Genomic DNA, 18001 nt, shown 5'->3' on the forward strand with positions numbered 1-18001 from the left:
ACAGACAACAGGGACAAAGCAAAAATAACGGCTTTCAAAAGCATTTTAAGCTTCTGCGGTTGTAGAATCACACCTTTCCCGCCCTGTGGCGAGTTCTCCTTATGTACCACCTGAATACAGACCCCTGTTCCTGGCAAGTGTGGTCCCTGCCCTCATGTTGCTATGCTTACCTACTAGTTTGCTGTCAGGCCCTTCCTCCACATCCTTCACTGCCCTACACTGACATCCTGTCGCCTGGAAAAGGTCTTGCTGTTCTTTTCATCCCCTATAATGTAATCAATTACTTACCACAGCAAATCTGTATCTACAGTTCACTTTTTCCAAAACTATTCTCATGTCCTCCAAGCCCACATGCAGGCTTCCCAGATCTCATCACAGTAACATAAAACACTGAGGTTCTTGATATCCGCCACCATACCATACAAATGAAAACATGAGGTTTGTGATATCTGCCACTATACATTACAAATAAAAATACACATCAGCTTGTGTGACCTTGAGTCAAGTCCCTTGGCCTTCTAGAGCATCTATTCCATGAGAGTACCTGAGTGTACCTATGGGGGCATTATGAAAATTGAAAGAGTTTAGTCACTTAAAATACTAAGAAATGTTAACTAAAAAATATAAAACATTCAGCAAGTACCATGTACTATTACTGGTTTTATAGAATTCTTTTGTATTATTTCTGCTATTTTCATCAAAATGCAAACTATTGAAGAAGACATCATATCCAAATATTGTTTATAAATTAAAGTAAAAGTCAAGCCAGCCACGGTGGTGCCTTTAAGAGATGGAGGTGGGAAGATCATTTTAAAACCATCTTTGGCTACAAAGTAAGTTCAAGGACAGCCTGAGCTACATAAGCCCATGTTTCAAAAACAACGAGCGAAGAGAGTGAAACCTACCGAGTCCTCAGCCCACAACTGTTAAGTGCATGATTTTTACTAATATCCACAAAACCATTCTTTACGTAACTTATCAGGACTCATCTTCAGCCCACACCCCAAAACTCAGGATGTGCAAGGACCCTACTAAAGTCTTCAACACGAACTTCAGAGTCTTTGAGTCAGAGGTGAGGGTAGGAGCATGGGAGGCAGTAACGGGATGCAGGTGACCTCTACTCTGCAAGTGAAGTCTGTATGAAAGGACCATCCCTGGGGATAAAACCAGGCTTTCTTTGGTAGTTTACAGACCAACATTTATAATGATCATTTGCTAATGAGCTTTTAATGATAATAATCTGTCATTCCATTCCTGTATATAAAAGGCAGGTTCTTCTGTCGCAGTTGCCTTCATAATTAGAAACTTTCTACTGAAGATTGCCTGTTGCTTGTCACTCACCTACCATGTCAGGTGGGATAAACATTACAAAGTTATGGCAAGAGTTAATGCAGCTGTTGATGAAACAGAGGATTGACACACAGTCACAGAGGCGTGCAAACGGTTTGCTACTGCATAGTTATTCTTATAGGATTTGCAAAACCACTTTCCGTTCACCCTGCCTTACTTATTTTTTTACTTGCTTGTGGTTCATTAACTGTCTACTTTATTGTAACTGCACCGGAAACTGTCACCACCCAGATCCTCGGATTCTATAACCCACTGCTTTCACCCTCTGAGCTAAGAGTACATGCAGCTGGCAGCTGAGTTATGTACCAGAACCAGGTTCTGCAAAGGGAGCCACCTTGCTCAAGGTCACATCACTGCCTGTAGACAGCTTGAAGGCAACTGTTAGCTTATGGAACGGTTGCCCCGGCTGGGAACAACTGGAAGCCACCCAAGCCTAAGGGGATCTGAAGGGGCTTCTGTGGCTGCCATTATGGATGCATGTGAGTTCAGCTTCTCCTTCTGTCCAATGCAGGTTCCCTCTCTCATTTACAAATGCTCCTGTGGCTCCCACAGGCAAATGTCAGCATCTGTGTCTTGGAAACTCAGTTTAATAAGATACTTGACTCCTAACTTGAGTCATATCCACAGATACTGTCGCTTCATCTAAAGGGTCAGACTGTAGTATAAAGTCGTACCAGAAAGCACATGGATATAATGTCCAGAAACATATGAGGAGGTAAACAATGTATAAATTAAAACCTATGGATCATTCTTCCTTGTATATTATTTGAAGTGTTTGCTTCATATTTCATTGCTTTGCTGTTGTATGTTTCTTTTTTTTTTCTGTTTTAATTAATTAACTTACTTATTCACTTTACATCTTGGTTGTAGCCCCATCCCTCCTCTCCTCCTAGCCAGGTTAAACTTTCCTCTCCTCATGAGGTCTTGTTCAGCAAGCACCTAGAATTCTTTTTCATGCAAATAAGGCATCCCCAGCACCTTGGCACCGGCCAAAGATGTGCACTCACCCCTAAAGCCTCTACCCACTCCCCAAAGGTTTAAATAGCCTCTTGCCCTCCCCCCACACCAATTAAATGAGCTTCTCAATGAAGCCTGCCTCCGAGAGTCTGCTCTGCAGCACTCACCTGCCCCCTAAAGTCTCCATCATCCCCAGCCATTCCTTCCTCCTTTTCTCTCTCAGGCCACTGGCCTGGTCATGCCATTAGCAGAGTAGAAATGGCATCTCCTTGGTAGAGGTCAATGTTGGGTCTCTTCCTCAGTTTCTCCCCAATCTTGTATGTGAGACAGAACTGTTCCTTTGTCCTGGGACTCACTGTTCCAGCATCAGTGGTTGGCCAATGAGCCCCGGAATCTGAGGTGTGCATCTTCTTTAGCATTTTTTTTTTGTGAGTTCTGGAGTTCTGATCTCAGGTCCTTATATTTCACAGTAAGCAACTTGCCCACTGAGACATCTCTCCAGCCCTTACATATCATCTAAATCATCCTGCTGGTGGTGCATAGAGATGTAACTCTTTTTAAACATGTGTGAAATTATCCATTAATTTTGAAAATAAACATATGTCAATACAATGTTCCCCCTTGCTGGTCAAAGCTTTCTAGTGGGCTGATTGGTAGAACCCAGGGAGGGGAGAGGAAAGACAGGAGGGAGGGGAGAGGAGAAGAGGAGGGATAGTGAGGGCAAGGGAAGGTAAGAAAAGAAAGGGGAGACTGTATTATCTGCAGAGAGTCATATATGATACAGATGAAAGTGAGCTATAAACACCATGAGTGAGATTGGCAACATCTGTAAAGTGGATAATAGATATAGTATATGTATGTGTGTGTGTGTGTGTGTGTGTGTGTGTGTGACATCATTTTAAAAGGGTAAAGAAGGTATAGAAGTAGCATTTTGTTTAATGATGCAGAGTGGTAACAAGCCACAGTACTCACGGGGCATTTCAGGAAGACAGGCAGTGGATGAGAGTGGGTGCTTTGAGAGTGCTTATGCTATTCTCTTCGAGAACTGGGTGGTGGGTCCACATTTACTTGCTGTGCTCTTGCCCCCCTGACACCTTAAACAAGTACTTATCGCTCTGTGCAGTAGTCAACTATTTTAAGAAACAATATTCTCAGCGTGGGGATTGTTTTTAAAATTGTTGGTAACTTGACAGCTAAACAGTCCCTGCCCCTCCCCCCTTTTTAAGGTATTCATGAAAGTTTACATTTTCAAATCAATTTTCCAAAGTTAAGGATTGTTTTTAACTGTCTGCTTTGTACCTATAATTTATTTTTAGTAGATTATTCTGTGCTGCTTATGCTAGCAGAAAAAGAGAGAAGTATAAATTTTGAAAAAAACATACAATTTTCCTGTGCTTTTCCATTTATTTTATTAAGCTCACTTGTTCTTACCTTTGTTCTTGTACAAAAGCAATTTAAATCATTGCTTCAAAAATCAGAAAATTTAGAAAAACAAAAGTAGGATAAAAACCGCTCACAGTCCCACTGTTCAGAGTGTGAAACTCTTGCCAAGTGATTTTCATCGCTCTATATGAATTAATGTAATTATGGAAAGGTTGGCTATTTTGGCACAAATGTCCCATAATTTGCCATGATTCCTTTAGTTAATCTAGATTCAAAGAAAAAAAAAGTTCATATCTGCCCCCACCCCACTCTTGTTTTCCTCTGTACCTAAAGAATTTGTAGGCTATTGCCAAGGTAGGAAATACATGGAGCTTAAATGGAAAATGCTTTTCAAGGGTCAACCACAATCAACTGATTTGGCTCCTTAAGCCCACACCTACACTCTGAATTCTGCTATGGAGTGAGTGGTGCCTTACATCTGCTATTTGGGGCCCCAAAACCTCTGTTCATGACCGAGTTCCTCTGTTTCCTCCAGTTCAGCTGCTGTACATCTTAAAATATATTCTACTCTAGCCTGCACATATATTTATGTATTTCTTTACTTGGTATTTCTTCTGTGCAGCCTATACGGAAGAGCACCTAGATCACCCTGTACCTAGACCATCATGCCTACCATTGACAGTCTGTATGACCTTGAATCTTTAAGACCCCATGTTTGCTTTTGCAATAGAAACAAAACAAAACAAAACAAAACAAAAACCTGCCCTTAAAATAGCTTGATGAATGTTAGGCAGTCTATAATGGCAAGAAACATTTGAAATTTTAATCACCTAATTAGGAATATTCTCCTTTGTGTATTATTAAGAATTCCCAAAAGATTCAAGACCATGGAAAAGAAAACCATATAAATTTAGTTTAGTACTTCAGGCAGTAGCTATTAGTGTTCCTGTCATGGTTATTATCTTGAGGTGAGAAAGGACCACGCTGAGAAGAAACTGTACAGTATAGAATAGTCTGGATCTCATAAATTAAGTCACAGTAAACTTTGAATATTGTTAAGTGTCTCAGTCAAGTGTCTCTGGGAAAACTGCTGGCAAGAGAAAGGGTGTTGGTCCATGTAACAGCATCAGCTTTGTTTAGATGCTCATGCACGGCTGATGTTACCCATCCTCGATGCTTTCAAATGCTAAAAAGATCCTTCCTGAATTAGCCATCCAAGCCTCTGTGATTCAGAGAAAGCAATGGTGTGATAGGAAGAACAGGAATTTGAGTGTGAGTGTGTGTGTGCGTGTGTGTATGTGTATATTTGCATGTACGTGTGTGTGTGTGTGTGTGTCTTCAAGTCTTAGTCCTTATACTCACTGGCATAAGGCATGCTGCTTGTCTCCCTTACTCTTGTCTATAAAATAGATACATAAAGCCTTTTTAGCAGGAGTATTTTAAGGAAAAATAGGATAATGTCAGAATATCACTTCCCACAGTGACCAGATCATGTACTAATCTCCGTAATGTCTGATGGCAATAATGTACACCTGGGGAATAATAATCTAGGATTTAAATAAAATGCTATTAATTCCTACCTCAACATTTTTGTGGATTTTCATGCTATTTCTTCCCACAGTCTTGTTTTCTAGCTGTAACACATATTTTAAAATTGTTTCTTCACAGGATTGCTTCTTTAAACATTCCCCACTTCTCTGGCCCACAGACACTCTCACAGCATACGATCATACACAGAGCTGGTAGCAGCACTCTCTGGCCAGCACAGCACAGGCACCCAGTGGCCAATGAAAACCAGAGCTGAAGTGGTCTGTGGCTGGTTCCTGTCATTACAAATGTATGACTCAGAGTGTTTCCAGCCATTGAGGAAAATGTTGCTTCTGTGGGTTGTGTACCAAGAAGCTACTCAAAAATCCAATAGACCTTTTACAACAAAATAGATCAACAACAAAATGGCCAAAAATAAAGAAAATAACCCCACAGGAAACACACAACCACACCCAAACCAGTACTACCTTCATCCTTAAAGCCTTCTCCTGCAGACTGGTAATCTCAGTGAGTTCCTAGGCAGTGGGTCTCCTTAGGTGAAACAACTCCAAAGCCCCGGGAAGCAGAAGTCCCCATGGGCTTCTCTTCTAGCTTATAAGGAAACAAATATTTGGACTACAGGAAATAGAAGGTCAGATTTTCTGTCAACTTTCAGAAAACAAACAAACAAACCAACCAAAAAACTACCCTACACTGAGCAGTTTGCATAGTCTCTGAAAAATGAGACCTGCTATCCCTCAGTGGCCACTTGCCTTTGCTATCCTGGCAGACAGCAATCAGATCGGCTTGAAAGGAAATTCTTTATATTTTGCAAGTTCCTTGTCCATAGAATTGTTTGTGATTTAAAAACAGCAACAACAAACAAACAAACAAACAAATGTGTGAGCTAGAGGGTTCTAACGTCATAGCTACTTCCTTCTGCTCTTTGTTCGTCCCACTCCCTTCCTCTTCCAGGCTACAAAGCATCATCTTCGGGGCGGCCTCCCCGTACACAGACCCACAGTCTCACAGCCACAGCAAACCAGTGTAGAGGTAGAAGGGGCCCTGAATGCTGGTGTGAGACAAAGAGCACAAAGCAATGCAAGTGAGAATAGATGTTGGAATCCGAGTGTCCGGGACGGAAGTGTCGTCTCACCACTTAGCAGAGTCATCACGGTAACCAGCTCACTTGTCCCACCTACCCTAACTGTCAGAGGGAGAGGCCTATCAGTGCAGGCCTCCTAGGGATACTGGGAGAAATCACAGGCATTAATGTGTGTAGAGCACACAGGTATATTTTGCTAGCTGACACAAACTGTAGTAGTGAGCTTATACCCACAACTTGGTGACTCGATTTTCTCACTTGAGAACTATAAAGACCGTAGCCCCTCAGACACAGGAAAAACTAAAGAGATACCTGCTCAATAGCGAAGGATGCTTTATCCCTGAGGGAGGTGTCTTCAGTAAAGGGATATTAACCAGGCATAGCATATCAAGTTGCAGCAATAGTACAGGCATCTCTTCTTCTACAAGGGCCAGACAAGGCAACCCGTTAGGGGGAAAGGTCCAAAAGGCAGGCAACAGAGTCAGAGACAGCTCTTCCTCCCACTTTTAGGAGTCCCACAAGAAGACCAAGCTACACAACTGTAACATATATGCAGAGAGTCAGTCCCATGCAGGCTCCCTGGTCATTGGCTCAGTCTCTGAGAGGCCCTATGGCCTCAGGCTAGTTGATTCTCTGGGTTTACTTGTGGTGTCCTTGACCCCTCTGCTCCTACAACTTTTCCTCCCCATATTCTGTGGGGTTCCCCATCTTCACCTTATGTTTGGCTATGGGTCTCTCTATGCAGACCTTTTATTTTATTTTATTTTTTTACTTTATTAATTTATTCTTGTTACATCTCAATGGTTATCCCATCCCTTGTATCCTCCCATTCTTCCCTCCCTCCCATTTTCCCCTTATTCCCCTCCCCTATGACTGTTCCTGAGGGGGATTACCTCCCCCTGTATATGTTCATAGGGTATCCAGTCTCTTCTTGGTAACCTATGCAGACCTTTTAAAATCATATATCAGGCACTGTGCTTGTCTTGAGAAAATATCAGGGAGCTTAAAATCTATACTTGTATGTGCCCTCTCCCACCAGTTCAGCTGCTACCACCTTACACGCCTTAAATATGAATTTTATTAGAATAAAAGTAAAAATTTCCATAGTCACACTGGCCACATTTTAAATCTGTTTAATGATCATACGTACTTAGGGGCTACAGTGTCTGGACAGTGCCCCTTAAGGAAGAAGAAGAAGAAAAAACCAACTTAACTAGACAAAGAAAAGGTCATGTTTGTTAGGTGGCATGCTGTTGTTTTAACAAAATGCCAGAAGGAATCAAGCTGCAAAGAAGAAACTGTTTTCGTCCTTCCAGTTTTGGATGTTCCAGTTCACGACAAACTGGTCCCATTGCTTTGAGATGGTGGTGGCAGTCTGCCATGGTGGGGGCACATGACATACCTCATGATGGTAGAAAGCGGAAGAGGGGGACAGAAGGAGGAATCCTCTGTTCAATAAGCATTTTGGGGAAACACCCGCACTGATCTTATTCCCGCTTGGTCCCAGGTCTTAAAGGTTCTACCACCTGCAAGAGAGTTTCAAGCCTCTGACACATAGGCCTCTGTGGAGCACTTAGCCAAACCAGAGCGGAGTGAAGATTCTGTGATGGAGGAACACAGAGAGCTAAGGGGAAAACCTCTAGCTGTCCCTGACAATGGACCTAGAGATGTGAAACTTAATGACAAAAGGGACACTTTGCTATTAACACCAGACACGGCACTCGTGGTTTCAAGGCACTGTTAATAGAATTCTAGAACCTGATCTTGAATGACCTTGAAACCATGGTAACATCAAGTCCTCCAGAAAGCAGGAGCTAAGAAACAGAGCACAGCTCTTAGGACACAGATTTTTAAATGGGGTGATGTCCACAGCTACAGCCCAAACTAGAATTAGGCATAAGTTCTGCTTATACCAACATATTTGGTGGAGAAAATTCAACCATGGCCTTTGCCTACCGCCAACCAGCTCTCTATTTCTCCTTCATCTGGCCACATAAATTCCTTTTTTTTTTTTTTTGCCAGCTAGGTAGGGAGGTAGACCAGCATAACTCCCCTCACCTAATTATTAAATTCCAATAAAGTTTAAAAAAAAATACAGTGTCATAAGAGCTCCTATGTGCACCAGGCAGGGAGCCCTTACTCACTGTCAGCAGTCTAAGCTGAGACTTAATTGTCAGACCAACATCTGAATCCTTATCAAGTACCACCGGCCATGAGTCGTGTGCAAGTTAAAGCTACTGTCACGTAAGCAGACTTGTCTTTATAAAGCCTCAGCAGAGGCACGCGATAAGCAAGTGTGTTCTCAAGCGTAACTCCAGTCACAATGAGTGGTTTGGAGGGAACGGACAGGCGGTGAGGAGAGGCTGCCTTAGCTCGCTCAGACTCCAGAGCCAGTGGAGTTTGGGAGCTGCAGGTGGATAATGACATGGGCTGCAGAGCTCAGTGGATTTTCCTGTCCATATTCAGTCACTCTGGGGAAAGCGTCAAAGAGGCAGATCGCTGGGGTCTTGATGGTTAAATCCATTCTAACTCCAACAGTAGCAGAAAAGGTAATGAAGGCAGATTAGGCTACAACACACTGGCAGTGTATAATTCAAAACCTGCAGGGAAGTTGAGGAGAGGGTGAAGAATGGAGAGCACTGGGCCTGTGTGTTAGGAAAGCAGAGTGGAGGAGAAACAGAGGCAGCCAGAGGGTGGTAGGGGATGTTAGAATGAAGGCCAGCGTTTTGTTTTGTTTTGTTTTGTTTTATTTGTCACATGTTTTTATTGAAAATTGTTTTAATGACATTTCTTTGCTAAAATATACATTTATATTATTACACTTGAGTAAAATAAACTACATACAGCAGGAAGAACCACAAGACAATCAGGAATCATATAAATGTTACACTCATAGTGTTTTGGCCATATGTATTTGGCAAACTTGAAGTAAACATCTTTCCTATTTTGTTGGGTCTAAACTTCTGAATGGAGATTAATATCTCTCATATCTCATCTCTATTAACTTAAAACATCCATCTCAATCTAAAAACATCTTAACCCCTAACCTGCTAAGCTTAATTGAAAGACTAAACTCTATGTTCTTCAAACCCATCAGAGACTTGAGAAGGGGTAAAACCTTAATACCTGAGGGATCCCAGAATGCAGGTTAGCAGGTACCAAAAAGAAGAAAATGACTGAGACAGTTTACTACCTGAATACTCACCCTACACTCTCAATAATTTTGGAGCATCATCTTCAGCCTTCTGGCCCAATATGTGATTCTATGAAGGCCAGCGTTTTGTATGTTAACCAAAATGTTTTTTTTTTAAAAGGAAATAACAACTGCAGATATGGATGAGGCCCAAGAAGACAGATGTAAACACAACTAGGCAACAGAGTTAAAAGGAGAGTCAGAGGCAGGAAAGATATCAGTCAGAGAAGAAATGTTCCAATTGTATTGATTGTTCTGAGAAAACAGGGTTTTAGGAATGCTCATTGGAGCATGTGGCTAAAATGTTGTTAAGCTGTGAAAGGTAAGGTGGTGCCAGCCTCTAAGACGTGAGGCCAGGACACCCTGCGTGGCACAGCTCAAGAGTCATCTCAAAGGTTATCCCTGGTTTTCCCCTAAGCATTACCAGACCTATCATACAAATTCTGTGTCTGCTTCTCGAAACCCCCTTCAAGTTACCTAGCAACTCAACCCAGTCAGTGTGTGTTGCAGTAAAAAAAACAAAAACAAAAACAAAAAAAACTACTAAATAGAGGCTTCCCTTGATCTTCCTCACAACGGACATGTACTCAGCATGGCAGCCTCCCTCACATAAAGCCACGGTTTAACAAAACCATTCCAAATGCAATCTTTCACCTTTCTTCATAACATGCTCTCCTCTGGGACAGCACTGCCATTCCCTCTTGACGTTTCATTTTTAAATTCAACCTGGCACCATAAAAATATTTTTGTTTGGTTTTGTCTGACCCAAAGAATAATATTTTATTGACCTTTCTTTTCCTGATATTGATCACAGTTGTAATATACACAGCACACTTAGTGAATATCCGAGGGAAGAGAAATAGGAGAGAGTGCAACAGAGGGAAAGGAGGAAAAAAAGAAATATATGGCATGAGAAAGGGTAGTGAAAGAGGCAGCAAGACAGAGCTAGATGGACTCAGACGTGTCCCCATGAAAAATGAAAAGATGACTCTGAAGCCCATCTGAATCTGTGTTCATATTCCTCGCCAGCCTAGAAAGTCTAGGGTCTCGGAAGTCTCCTTACAACAGCGAGTCGGGACCATGTGTTCCTTTCCACATGAGTTGTCCTGTGGCTGGGGAGATGGCTCCTCACGTAAAGTGTGTGCAGTATAAAGGTCGGAGGAATGACACGACTCCACAATAATAGTAAATAGAAGAAATGAAAAAAATATCGAAAAGGAAAAAAGGATACGTAGAAAGTGCTGAGAGGAAGGCGTGTTCAAGGCTCTATGCCTGGCTGGCCCTGTGCTATGTGTCTATTATCTGTTTTCCCCAAATCTCGATGCCCTCATCTGGAATAATCAAGCTAATCACATGTGCTTCAGGAGCTCAGGTGAGTGAGCACCATGCCTGGCTGCGATGACTGTTACTGGCTTTATCTCCACTCACCTCTCTCTACCCAGCCTGAAAACTAGTCAGCTGCTATCGGGTGTTTCATCTGTCCACAGAGCCAGGACTAGGACTGGCCTTGTGCGCAGAGCAGATGTCAGAGTTCACACAGACTCAAGATTTCCACCGCTTCCTTGGCTTTCTGCTCTGTCAGTCAGTGTGTGTTCACTATAATTGTCCTCTTCTCCTGTTCATCTCCTGGAGTATAAGAGAGAGACCCAATCCTGGGATCCAGGGCAGCTTGAGAGCCACCTCCTCCCTCCACTTACTAAGGTAGGACACACAGCACAGGAAGAAGGAAGACGCCCATCACTTTTAGCTCCAGACACTGCGTGCGTACAGGAATAAAATGACCGAAATAATCTTTCTCTCTATTTTTAAGCTCGTGCTCATCTCTGACCAGAATGCAGGAGAGGAAAGGCTCACAGATGATTCCTTGCCTTTGCATTGCCCCACAGGTTTTGCCTACATTCCCATTTTTTTTCTTCAGTAGCCTACCCAAAGACAAATCCAAGCATTAAGAGAAAATTTAAATGTTTTTTTTTTTCTCTCTATCTCCAATTTGTGTATCGGTTCTCTTTTCCCAATCACACATACCAAAAAGAAAGGATGTGAGAAAATTTCAAAAATAATTTCACAAGCTACTTTGGAACCTCATGAATCCCAGAGGTCTGGTATAAAATCTGTGCTGGCTACTATTTCCCCCTGGGATTGCTAATATATAGCTCTCTCGCTCCCTCCCATCTTAGCTTTGTTATCTACAGTTTGTTTTTATCTTTTGTAAAGCATTTAGCCTTTCTCTGAGCAAATGTTAGGACCTATGTAGGCTCAGATAATTGCGTGTTAAACAGAATGTGAGGAGACAGTGTTGATATGATGGGATAAAAGTCAGACAATGTGGAAAGCCCATGGGGAGAGGGTCGAAAGAGACTATTCCAGGATTGGGCAGTTTTGGCATGGCCACAGAGATGAGACTGCATCTCTCCTACAGCTGAAGCAGTAAATGCCTGGCAAGCAAGTCTGAGGACTTGAGTTTGGATGCTCAGCACCATGTAAAAAGTTGGGCAGGGATGACACACTGCAACTCCAGAAGTTGGAAGGCAGAGCTGCAGAGATCCAAGCAACCTAACCCAACCAGCCCCAGGTTCAGAAGAGACTCTGCCTCAAAGAATAAGATGGAGAACAACCAAGGTAGATGCCCAACCTTGACTCCTGGCATATACATACAACACGCACGCACGCACGCACGCACGCACACACACACACACACACACACACACACCAAACCAGCCCTAGGTTCAGAAGACATCCTGCCTCAAAAAATAAGATGGAGAACAGTCAAGGAAGATGCCAAATCTTGACTCCTGGCATACACATACACACCATACACAACAACAACAACAACAACAACACACACACACACACACCAAACACAAACAGTATACAAATATCACACATCAGAAAAATCAACCAGTCAACTAATTTATAAGCAAACAGGAAACAGGCTTGAACTCCAGAGCTCCCTGCCTTCAACAGCTAGATATGGTTCTCAAACATTTTAAGTGTGCAGCTGAGGGCACTGAATTTTATATTGCATTTAATTTTAATTAAAAACATAAACTAAATTCAGTTTCCAGAAAATCAGTATGATTAAAATTACCTGAATATATAAACCTACTTTTTCAATTGTAAATTTTGTGAATTTTAAATAGGTATAAATATAAATTTAAATATGGATGAAAATTTACCATCAGAATTCATGTACCCTGAGAACAAAATAAATACCAGCGCTTTGAGGACCTCGTACACATTTTGGATACTTTGACTTTAATCAAACATATTGCGTTGCTGTTATTTATTTTTGGTTTTGGTTTTTAATGTCACTACTAGAAAATGTAAATGTATGTATTTATTTACATTATATTTCTATTGGGTACAAAGACTACATGGGTTAGAATTCCAATTTTTCTTTTCACTGTCTAGCTCTACAATGGGATCAAAGATGTCTTCTAGTTCTTTGATGATGAACTGCCTTACTGCACAGACCCCATGTGAGGTGTGACTCAGTTATACAAACACACAATTCATGAGACATCCCTGACACCTGGGGTGCTCGACAAATGCTATTATTATAGTTTGAAGTTTATATTTATCATGCAAGAAATTGGGAAAGACTTTGAAATGTCAGAGAGAATTTTTTCTCCTTCTTAAAAAAGTCTTATAGTAAACGTCCATTGCATTAGGCACAGGACAACAGATGCTTACGGCCTTGTTCTCATGACAATGCAGCTATCTATATTAGGTCACTGATCACTCTTGCTTGAACACCTTCTTACAAATCTCCAAAAGCCACCACTAATGGATGGGGGTCCAAATTTAATTTAGAAAAAAAAACCTAGTAAAAATGTGGTACCAAGCCAGGATTGTAACAGGCTCCATCACTGACCCCAGCTTGGACTTACCTGATGGGATTGAGTCCCTACTGATTTAATACAGATAATAAGAGATGGAACTGTGAGAATTTAATACGTAGCATGGCAGAGAGAGTTCTATAAACCACACAGCACCATGCCAGTACCGACATGCCGTTCCCTGAGAACCATTGCTGCAGGATGCCCCACCCCGTCACAGATGTAAAAACTTCTAAAACTCCTTTCAAAAATAAAAATGCAAAAGATATGCACTTAAGCAATAAACTAGTAAGTCAGTAGCTGTTGTTTGCGTGTTACCTCATTTTGTCCAGTCAGGTATGTTGCAAGTCTTAGAGGAAATGAGTCATCAATCAGGCAAGATTTCTTCATTATTAATCTTACAACACACACAAATTTATACAGTATGTAGTATGCAATAAAAGATGAGGGCTGGGGTGTGTGGTGTGGCTCAAATTAGGCAGTGAGACCATGTCTATTTGAGAAGGTAACATCTAAACAACAATATGAATTATGGAGACAAATAGACGGAGTATTTGTTGTATCTTGGAGCTAGATTCAGGAGGAGTTGCACAACATTGTCTCAGTACTAATTAGACGGAATTGTTCACTTTATAGTGGCTAACTGTATGCAAGTTCACTTCACTGAAGCAGTAAGTGTGATCTTCCATGATTTCACCAAAACTACATCAAAAAGTGGTATCTGGGATAATGATACATGAACTGCCCGCACAAAATTTATGACATGGGACTTTTGAGACCATAATTAACATAATGTGTGTCATTATGTATAAAGATTAATCGTATGTGTTTTCTAAAAAAGGAATAAAATAAACATAGGAAGGAAATATCATACAGAACAAAATAAGATGATTACACAAGATTCAAATACTTCGACAGACTGCACATAAATTAGACTCACGGGTTTAAAAAGAATGCTAAAGTGGATTTTAAAACACTGTGGTTCCTATGGTATTTACAAAAGGCACACTGTGGGCATTAAAATGGCAAATAGCTGAAAAGCAAAGAATACGAACACGTGTATGAGTCTGACACTAGGCAAAAACCAAACCAGTTAGAACAGATATATTACTATTAGTCAGAGAAGACAGTAAGACAAATAGTGTCACTAAAGACAGAGTTGCTATACAATCATTAAACGTTAAAGTCACAGAGGCGACATAGCAATTCTAAGCACTATGCACCTCCTTGACTAAAACTAACAGTTGTAAACAAAGCTCGACAGTTCACCACGAACAAACGACAAACATGGCACGACAGTCGGAAATCACAAAGCACAAAACACTTCTTTTATTAACTAAAGTTTCAAATAGCCAAAAACAAAACAAAACAAAACCCAAAGGCAAAGAGGTAGAAAAGTTGAGCACCACAATTAACGCCTAGATCTGATATTTATTTATCACTTCTTCAGTAAGTCTACAAAGGTTATCAGTGAATTTCAAGGAGTCCTTACTGTATTAGTTTCTTTTCTGAAGTGTTAAAAATGTCATGCCCAAGAGTAACTTAGGGAAGGAGTGGGTTTTATTCTGCTTACAGTTTCCATGAGGATGGATTTCATCACGACAGGGCAGATGTAGATATGGCAGCCGCTAGCAAGGAAGTCATGGAGAAGCCAGGGCAGGAAGCCAGAGGACTTAAGTCTTGCTCATACAGAAAACAGAGTGACAAGTGAGGCAGCTTATCATAGCTCACAGCCTACCCCCAGTGATACACTTCCTCCCATTAAGATTTCTCCAAGTTCCGCCTGGTGAAAGTCCCAGAACCTTCTCGAACCACCAGCTGGTATGTAGTCAAACCACAGAAGTTCTCATAGGAATAATCTTTCCCCTAAATTCTAGGACTTTAACGATGGCAAGGGAAAAGTGGGATTCGATCTTAAGTGGACTGAAGTAATTTTACTAATACCTAATAAATCAAAGAAAATAGATATTTAAAAGCATACATAAAATGCCATGCCACTTGAATATCTGAGATTATAAAATAATATATTTTCTGCTTAATATTTCTTAAATGGTAAGGTTATTTATAAGGGCTCTGACACTTTTAAGCTAACATTATATTGCAGGCATTCTGCCATGCCGTTGTCCTTATTTTTTATTTAGGAATAGCTCTCCTGACCCTATGTTTCTTCCTCCTTCAGCTAGAAATCAAAAGCCCTGTTCTAAATATAAATTCATGTCAATAAGACACCTACAGACCCAGAAAATCAGAGTTCCTTTTAGGCTCAGTCTGGGTCAACCCTCTGAACAATATATTCTAATTCCTGCCACTGCCAAATGCATTTTCTTTTGTTAAGGTCTCAGTTGTGGTGAAATAAAATATAACTTCTTTTACTCAATAAAGTGAAGGTTTAGAAGCAGGCTTCCTGTAGCCTTATTCTTTTCTGGAATACAGTCAATACCAATCCTGCTTTGTAACCTCAGAAACTCACAACTCCTGTTTCCTCCTAATTTGTTGATTAGCAAAATGATCCTAAAGCATTTTCTAGAAAAACTTCCGACAAATCTTACCTCACTGGATTCTCGTTCCACAGCAGCGTAAATTCTCTACTCAGGGACTACTTTATGTACTGATAGTTCAAAACATCCGCCTCACAGAGATTTTCAGGGTTAGTGGTAGGACATGAAAATTGGGTCTCGAGAGATGGAAAGCGAAAAAGGTATGGCTGGCTCCTCTCACTTAGAAACTTGGCTAGCCCTGGCTGTGTAGCTGAATCCTGAGCCAGGCTGTCGGGGCACAAAAGTTACGTTTCAAGGCTCCACCCAAGCAAACTCTTATTTTCAGTTTCCCTTTTCTGACAAGCCTCAGCGTTTCTCCTACCACTCAGAGGTCTTGGCCAGAGGTATTTTAGATACAGGGAACTTTGTGGAAGTCAAAAACCTCTTCTTTTGTTTCCCATATTGCCAGGCAATTCACGGCCTAAGGGACAAAAAGAGCCCGTGCATACCACCTGCCCTCTTACTAGTGGTTGGTTTTCTGTGGTTTCAAGTTCAATACAAGAAAAGGGGTGGGGTCTGCACAGTCAGATGTCGGAAGAGAGAGACTGCACTTGCATCAACTTTTGTTACCTGACACAGTCCTAGCGGCTGTAATGCAGGCTGCATTTGTAAGTTGCCATGCATTGTTTGTTCACTGAGAGGCTGCCTCTGGAAGCAGAGCTGTCCTTCTACCACATCAGACCCCAGAATGTTCGTCTCAAAAGATCTGCCAGGGCTTCTCGTCTGTAGACCTCTCTAGTCTCCCATCTCTGTGATGGGGACAAACAAGACCAAGAATAAAAACATTATATTCTTTTTTAAAATTTTATTAATTTATTCATATTACATCTCAATTGTTATCTCATCCCTTGTATCCTATTCCTCCCTCCCTCCCGCTTCCCCCCTACTCCCCTCCCCTATGTCTGTGACTGAGGGGGACCTCCTCCCCCTATATATGCTCTTAGGGTATCCAGTCTCTTCTTGGTATCCTGCTATCCTTCCTCTGAGTGCCACCAGGTCTCCCCATCAAGGGGGCGTGGTCAGAAATGGGGCACCAGAGTTCATGTGAAAGTCAGATCTCACTCTCCACTCAATGGTGGAGAATATCCTATCCATCGGCTAGGTCTGGGTAGGGGTTCGAAGTTTACTGCCTATATTTTCCTTGGCTGGTGCCATAGTTTGAGCAGGACCATAAGAACCTACTTTAAAGGCATTTATGCCACAAAATTTGAAAACATTATACTCTTAAATAAAACAACTAGGTCAAGTCTATCCAACAGATGTTCAGCCATGACATAGAAGGGCCCGTAGCATGGTGGAGAAGCCTGAAGCTCAGCCATGGAGGGAAAGCTAACTAACTGCCTTAACTTCCTGAGTTGATTTCTGCTGGGTGTTATAAGCATCCGGTTTAATGATGTTTTCTTTAACTGTTGTTATTTGTTCTTTTGTTTGAAAACCTTACCTGAGTTATTCTCTACCCAGGGCTCTCTCTATTGGAATCTTCGAAGGACTGCCCCAAAGGGGCTTCTCCAGCCTATTTCTGCTTAGTGTCTAAAGCTCCCATTTGATGATGCTTTTGTTTTCGTTTGGTTTGGTTATACTTTGACTTGCTAAATAATAAGCTCACTCGTTCAAAACTGAAAAAAATCACAGCTCATTCTCTGGATCACACAGTTGTCTTACGCTATTGCTAGTTATATCATTTTTCATTATTCTGTTTATTATTTCTTGTCATTGGTATCTTACTATACCAAGTTTATAAATTAAACTTTACCTCATGTTTATAGGAATAGGACAAAGTAAAATTCTTTGTTGTGTGTGATTTAAAACATCCACTGGGGGTCTTAGAATGCATGATAAATGAAATTATATAAGAGAATGGAAGAAATTCAATTCATAACTAAGAAACATCTCAAGTAGGTGGCCAGTGTAAGGAGCTAGGTTGATAAGGATATCAGACAAGATTTTTTAAAAAGACAGAAAATTATATTACACAAAGGATTGAAAATAGAGGAGGGAGAGACACTGTCAACAGAACAAAGTGACAGCCTACAGACTGGGAAAAGATCTTCACCAACCCTACATCTGACAAAGGTCTAATATCCAAGATATAAAAGACCTCAAGAAATTA

At 41.2% G+C, this 18001-nt stretch overlaps 1 protein-coding gene across 2 annotated transcripts in view; it reads right to left on the reverse strand.

Moving 5' to 3' along the window:
* LOC311602881 (interferon-inducible protein AIM2-like) overlaps positions 1–16106 on the reverse strand; it is a 39230-nt gene extending 23124 nt beyond the window's left edge. Inside the window, exons 1-2 of one of the 2 annotated variants that reach the window (XM_084791531.1) lie at positions 15904–16106; positions 14928–15033 (exon numbers count right to left, since the gene is read on the reverse strand). The gene's annotated coding sequence lies outside the window, so the exon portion shown is untranslated. Of the gene's footprint in view, positions 1–5705; positions 6778–14927; positions 15034–15903 lie in introns of those variants that run through there. The other variant, XM_084791533.1, reaches the window with a different exon arrangement.
* Positions 16107–18001: the final 1895 nt, after the last annotated feature.

This window comes from Acomys minous, assembly GCF_964271855.1.
Source record: "Acomys minous genome assembly, chromosome: 1".
NCBI classification, from domain to species: Eukaryota; Metazoa; Chordata; class Mammalia; order Rodentia; family Muridae; genus Acomys; species Acomys minous.